Consider the following 7543-nt stretch of genomic DNA (forward strand, 5'->3'; position numbering starts at 1 on the left):
GTCTTTCGCCCCTATACCCAGTTCCGACGATCGATTTGCACGTCAGAATCGCTACGGACCTCCATCAGGGTTTCCCCTGACTTCGTCCTGACCAGGCATAGTTCACCATCTTTCGGGTCCCAGCGTGTACGCTCTTGGTGCGCCTCTTCTCGCGATGAGAACGAGACGCCCCGGGAATGCGGAGCGGCCACTTTTAAGGGTAAACCGCCCATCTTCCCTGAGTTCGTGCGAGACGAACTTTCACTTTCATTACGCCTTTAGGTTTAGTGATTCCCAATGACTCGCGCACATGCTAGACTCCTTGGTCCGTGTTTCAAGACGGGTCCTGAAAGTACCCAAAGCTATAGCGTCGCCGATCGGTCTAGGTCTGTTCGAGAACCTCGTCGCCAACAGTCATCAGAGGTCGGAAACGGCACCGGGTCCGATTACCGACGTGCATCTGACGCGCTTGCGACGAGCCGAACGCTAACGAGTAGCGGCCTTAAACCATTCGGTATACCGTCGAGCGAGTCGACCGCGAACACGAGGGTCCGTAAACGAAAACGGCGCGAACCGCAGTCTACGGTCTCCACCTCGAGCCTTAAGCCGACGCCCAACGGATCGCGACGTCCTACAAGGAGAAAAGTGCACGCGTTCGTCGCCGGATCGACGTACGAAAGGCGCGCGCAACGCCGAAACGTCACGTGTCACGCGATCGCACGCCGCCTACTACGAGCCGCGAATGAATTTCTCCCTTCGACCTTTCGGGTTTCTCAGGTTTACCCCTAAACGGTTTCACGTACTCTTGAACTCTCTCTTCAAAGTGCTTTTCAACTTTCCCTCACGGTACTTGTTCGCTATCGGTCTCGTGGTTATATTTAGCCTTAGATGGAGTTTACCACCCGCTTAGGGCTGCACTCTCAAGCAACCCGACTCTAAGGAGAGATCCTCTCGCCGTCAGTCACGGTCGCTACGGGCCTGGCACCCTCTATGGGCTGTTGCCCCGTTCAAGATGGACTTGGACGCGCGACGTAACGTCGAGATAATGGACCCTCCCGAACACCACATTTCCCGGCGCCCGATGTCGGCCGCGGGATTCGGTGCTGGGCTAATCCCTGTTCGCTCGCAGCTACTAAGGGAATCCTAGTTAGTTTCTTTTCCTCCGCTTAGTAATATGCTTAAATTCAGCGGGTAGTCTCACCTGCTCTGAGGTCGCTAGTTTAATATGCGTGGCGCTCGTAATCATCATAATAATGAAGATTAGGAGCCAATACGAAATATAAAAGTTTAGAATGGAAAAGACGCGCCGTCGAAAAACGGTGTTTTCTCCCTCGTATTCGAGAGACAACGCACCTACGATCCGACGTCGATTAAAAACTAATTTTATCGGATACGACGATCGTATTAATGGTGCGCGCTACGTTTATCACAAAAACGTGCGAACGACCGTTTTAAACACGTCTCATCCCTTTCATATTCGTACGACCCGTACGAGAGAGTTAGGTCACACGTACGGGTCCGCTGTCACGTTTTAGAACGTCGCGATCGAATCGCGCTTATACGCTCAGCACGCTCAGACATTTCTCGTCGATCGCGAAGATCAAAGAAAATCCGAGCAGTCTTGAAATGAGATACGACCCTCAGCCAGGAGTGGTCCGGGTATGAGATCCCAGGACCGCAATGTGCGTTCGAAATGTCGATGTTCATGTGTCCTGCAGTTCACAAGTTGACGCGCAATTAGCTGCGTTCTTCATCGACCCACGAGCCAAGTGATCCACCGTTTAGGGTAATCTTTTTTTAAGTTAGGTTTTAAACGCATATCGAAACGTTTCTATTATAAGACGACGACGACGACGACGACGCGCGCTCACGTCATAGACAGCGCTTGCGCCCCTTTCGCAGCCGCCGTCGACTTTAAAACGCTCTTACGGTTTATTTTCGTCTTCTCCACTACACACAACGAGAGGAGCGGAGACAGACTACTCGAAATGGTGACGTTCGTTGTAAATTTTCGTCGTCTCACCTCGTACGACAACAAAAGAGCATACGCTGATCATAGTTTGGCAATATTTTCGTAAACTAAATCTCACCCTTTTGGAATGAAACAAACGAAGGGTGATAAGATTTTCGTAAACTAATCACATTACCGATCATCGTATATGTTCGTCGATATGAGGATCGAAACGTCGATTAGAAATATAATTGGCAAAATCGTTTTATTTTGCGCTCGATTTGTCCATTTATAACGAAATCCGTCGTAGGCCGACGATTATTACTCGTCGTCCTATATAACAACATCTTCATCGTATATATCTCCGCTTTCGGGCGTACATCTTTTAAAACCATATATTATAGGTACCCGAAAACAGCTACGTTGACGACGTCGAAATTCGATCGGAACTTCCGAACTTCGTAGATGGCTCTTTAACGTTCGACAATGATTTTTACAGACTTGTACGTTTACCTATTATATATATATAGGCATAACAACACACTGTAATGATCCTTCCGCAGGTTCACCTACGGAAACCTTGTTACGACTTTTACTTCCTCTAAATGATCAAGTTTGGTCATCTTTTCCTACACATCGACGACGCCGAAACGCCATCGCGTGTCGATCCGAAGACCTCACTAAATCATTCAATCGGTAGTAGCGACGGGCGGTGTGTACAAAGGGCAGGGACGTAATCAACGCGAGCTTATGACTCGCGCTTACTGGGAATTCCTCGTTCATGGGGAACAATTGCAAGCCCCAATCCCTAGCACGAAGGAGGTTCAGCGGGTTACCCGGGCCGCTCGGCCAGGGAAGACACGCTGATTCCTTCAGTGTAGCGCGCGTGCGGCCCAGAACATCTAAGGGCATCACAGACCTGTTATTGCTCAATCTCGTGCGGCTAGAAGCCGCCTGTCCCTCTAAGAAGAATAGTTTGTACGCCGACAGTAAAAACCGCGCACGAACCGCGAAACCCGAAAGCAACGCGGCCGGCGGGCCTTTAGGATGTCAAAAAGCGCCTAGTTAGCAGGCTAGAGTCTCGTTCGTTATCGGAATTAACCAGACAAATCGCTCCACCAACTAAGAACGGCCATGCACCACCACCCACCGAATCAAGAAAGAGCTCTCAATCTGTCAATCCTTCCGGTGTCCGGGCCTGGTGAGGTTTCCCGTGTTGAGTCAAATTAAGCCGCAGGCTCCACTCCTGGTGGTGCCCTTCCGTCAATTCCTTTAAGTTTCAGCTTTGCAACCATACTTCCCCCGGAACCCAAAAGCTTTGGTTTCCCGGAAGCTGCCCGTCGAGTCATATTAGGGAACGTCGACGGATCGCTAGCTGGCATCGTTTAAGGTTAGAACTAGGGCGGTATCTGATCGCCTTCGAACCTCTAACTTTCGTTCTTGATCAATGAAAGCGTTTTTGGCAAATGCTTTCGCTTCTGTTCGTCTTGCGACGATCCAAGAATTTCACCTCTAACGTCGCAATACGAATGCCCCCATCCGTTCCTATTAATCATTACCTCGGGGTTCCGAAAACCAACAAAATAGAACCGAGGTCCTATTCCATTATTCCATGCATACAGTATTCAGGCGAAATTTTAGCCTGCTTTGAGCACTCTAATTTGTTCAAAGTAAACGTGCCGGCCCACCTCGACACTCAGTAAAGAGCACCGCGGCAGGATTGAGTTGGGCCGTCGTAACCACGACGCGCACAACACGCACGCCGAAACGCACGCGCGACGGCGACGCGACACGACTAAGCCCACCGGCAGGACGTCTCGCGAAAAACACGCCAGTTAACACCGCGAACGATGAACCGGCGGCGCGAGACACAAATTCGACTACGAGCTTTTTAACCGCAACAACTTTAATATACGCTATTGGAGCTGGAATTACCGCGGCTGCTGGCACCAGACTGGCCCTCCAATTGATCCTCGTTAAAGGGTTTAGAGTGTACTCATTCCGATTACGGGGCCTCGGATGAGTCCCGTATCGTTATTTTTCGTCACTACCTCCCCGTGCCGGGAGTGGGTAATTTGCGCGCCTGCTGCCTTCCTTGGATGTGGTAGCCGTTTCTCAGGCTCCCTCTCCGGAATCGAACCCTGATTCCCCGTTACCCGTTACGACCATGGTAGGCGCAGAACCTACCATCGACAGTTGATAAGGCAGACATTTGAAAGATGCGTCGCCGGTGCGAGACCGTGCGATCAGCTTAAAGTTATTCAGAGTCACCAAGTTGTACGATGACGAGCGCGAACCCGAAACCGATTGGTTTTGATCTAATAAAAGCACTCCTTCCATCTCTGGTCGGAGCTCTGTTTGCATGTATTAGCTCTAGAATTACCACAGTTATCCAAGTAATTGTGGGTACGATCTAAGGAACCATAACTGATTTAATGAGCCTTTCGCGGTTTCACCTTAATTCGGTATGTACTGAGACATGCATGGCTTAATCTTTGAGACAAGCATATGACTACTGGCAGGATCAACCAGGGAACTGTTCTTATTATTTTATCGACACGAAGCAGATAAAACAAATACAGACACAGTTTATTTTATAAGTTTGACTTATAAAGAAACGTGTGCGTAAGACGACGATATATAATATATATCGACGACTAATAAAAAGGAGGTGCATGATAGCGCGCCTAGACGACGGAAAAACCGGTCCGAGGCGCCACGCTCTTACATTTTAATATTAGTTGTCTAATAAAACAAAACGATATCATCATCTTAGACACATCTTTTGTTTTTTTTATACACAACCGATCGACTAGGCACCCAATTATCTCGATTATCGACGACGATCGTCGACTACGTCGAAAATTGGATGCCGCAAAATATCGTTCGGCGTTTATAAGACCTCGAAAAACATTCTCTCCGAACCCTTCGCTAGATAGAAATATATAAAGCGACAAGGAAACCTCGTACGAGAAACGTTTCGTGATTTTTTATTTTATTCTCGCTCGGAGAGCAGAGAGCTATCGCAAAATGTGTTGCTGTTTTATGAACGTTCCGATGAAAAACCGATACGTCCATAAAAATAATAATTCCAATCGCATATGAATCGTGGATCATCTTCTTCTAACGAAGCCGAATGTTCCCGCCGAATTCGCGATCTCGCAGTGATACCGTCGTCGTCGTCGTACGCTTCCCGATATATCGAAAAAAACCGACCAGGAAGAACAACGAAACGACGATACAAAATCGCGAGAGCGTTACGAATATATAATAACACGACGAAATACGCTTTTTATTTAGATAAATAAAAAAATACGGTTCGGATCTTATATATTAACATATAATATGTAATACCACCTTCGCTGATCAAAAGCCACTCGGTAAAAGTGTCACAGCGCCGGTCGACCCGACCCGTCGTATCCGTCTCTCGTATCGCCCCACGTAGAAGCGCACACGATTTAAGCGCGGGTCTCTCGCCAGCTATCGGAAATGTATGGGTGTTTTAGAACAGATCGTTTATACGGACGTTGCGCAAATTTTTCGTTTTTACGTCTGCCCGTTCTCGTTATTATCGGAATGTTCCGATGAATAAACTTTAGCTTTAGACAACGTGAACTTCTAAAGCAATAATTTTAACCTCTCGTGTTAATACGTCCTCAGGCCGTTTCTAGACTGCCGATCACGTTCTTTAAAAGTCGGAAAATTCCGATCCATAAAATTATGCTAGTAGAATGTAAAGATCCTTCATAGGATGGATACTGTCACATATCGATACGGCGATCGGAGTAAAACTGTTCTCACGTATTTCAGGACATTTTAGGTTGTTACGTCGGCCCGTTCGTTATTATCGGTATATACCTATGAATAAATGTTTTGCTTGTAGAACGTAAGATTCCAAAAGAATGATTCGCCGAAACGATGGTGCACCCTTACGATCGGATATTTGCCGCTTATTGGCCATTTTCTATAATTCATCCGTTAGATATCGTTTATCGACTACGGATAAGGTTTTCCGATATCAGAATGTTCCTAAGGATGATTCGAAAGTGATTTGAACGAAGAATTTGATAGAATGAATCCTTTATTTATCCATTGAGTACAGGGTACGGAGTGTCTGCGGGGTCAGCTAATATATTATATTTCTCTCTCGACGTAATGGTAACTCGAAGTCCGAACCGCGCTCATGAAGCTCGGTTTCAATCCAATCCATGTTGGTCGGTTCCTCGAGAGGAACGCCGTATCTTCGCGGTCGACCGCCTAATGAATCAGGTGGTAAAAGTCCAAGCCCAGCGCGGCAACGGCAGGCGCGTTCAACGTTTTAACTGCCAATTCTACGGTCATTCATCGGCCAACTGTAAAGCCACTCCGGCCTACGTCAAGTCCCAAAGACAGAAATTCCCCGCCGAAATGCACCAACTGTTGAGAACCATACACCGCAAATTACTCGGGATGCAAGTGCCGACCTACTCCAAAAACAACCAAACCCAAAAGACCAATTCCTCCCCCCACTCATGTACGGGGAACTCAAGATAACAGTCGTCTGGCTGGTCTGGATTCCACTAGAACACGAACCCGATCTCCATTGGCGAAATACTCTTCGGAACATATTCAGATGACCAAGGAGATTTTCAGGCCATTTTCAACGCCATCAACCACACAGCTATTGGAAGAATTACTATCGGCCGGGATAATAGATGAGTTGGAACTTGGGCTTATTGCTCCAAGCGAACCAACTCACTACTCCTCCAATCGACCGACAATAATTGACTTTTTTATCTATCAAAATTCGAATCAAGCCTCTGACCTGCAAGTACTCCAAGATATCGATTCTGACCACAGGCCTATCCTCCTCACCCACCATCAGCGATTTTCCACTGAGTTCCACTGTCCCCAAGCAAGGTCAACCTAGTAAACGAAAAAAAAAGTATCTTCTCTTTGACGATCCTCATTATATTAGGACGATAGTTCCATTCTAAATTCTTGATTAATTACAGTTCCTATTTGTTCATTTCGAGACGTTCCCGTGATTAATACTTATCGTGTAGAAATTAGCCACAATCCACAATTAGCCACAGTTAGGAAAAATAAATTAATTATCATATAGTCATAAACGTAATAAAAATGAATACACATATTTTCGAAGTCACTCCAGAAATACTTTACCTTATTTTTAAATAACAATCTCGGGCCGTACCATTTTTACAAAACTTATTCTATATACTTACTATATAACAGATTATAATGATATAATATAATTCAATACAATAACTACAATATATATATATATATCTGAAAATTCTGTTTTTATAAAATGTCAGCTACTGTTTAACATTTCATTTTTTAAAATGTATATCCAATTGTGGTTCTGAAAAGAACCGATTTTGCAGGTAAGTAGTATATTGAAACACACATAGGTATGTGAATTAATTTACTTAGAACTGGTATATTTGGTGACTGCTTTGGTACCTTCGCTAACGGCGTGCTTAGCCAACTCACCGGGTAACAATAACCTAACGGCGGTTTGGATTTCTCTGCTCGTGATCGTTGATCTCTTATTGTAATGGGCGAGACGCGACGCTTCGGCGGCTATCCTTTCGAATATATCGTTCACGA

General features: G+C 46.1%; 2 non-coding genes and 1 pseudogene across 2 annotated transcripts; all 3 read right to left on the minus strand.

Moving 5' to 3' along the window:
- The window catches only part of LOC143206330 (uncharacterized), a 2851-nt pseudogene extending 1657 nt beyond the window's left edge, over positions 1-1194 (minus strand).
- Positions 1195-1613: 419 nt separating this feature from the next.
- Positions 1614-1768, minus strand: LOC143206328 (5.8S ribosomal RNA). The gene has a single exon (XR_013008309.1). It is a non-coding gene; the product is annotated as a 5.8S ribosomal RNA (ribosomal RNA).
- A 708-nt stretch (positions 1769-2476) lies between these two features.
- LOC143206329 (small subunit ribosomal RNA) lies at positions 2477-4465 on the minus strand. The gene has a single exon (XR_013008310.1). It is a non-coding gene; the product is annotated as a small subunit ribosomal RNA (ribosomal RNA).
- Positions 4466-7543: the final 3078 nt, after the last annotated feature.

Source organism: Rhynchophorus ferrugineus, unplaced genomic scaffold (genome assembly GCF_030347505.1).
Source record: "Rhynchophorus ferrugineus isolate W39M unplaced genomic scaffold, kcgeb_rfMv2 rfM646, whole genome shotgun sequence".
NCBI lineage: Eukaryota > Metazoa > Arthropoda > Insecta > Coleoptera > Curculionidae > Rhynchophorus > Rhynchophorus ferrugineus.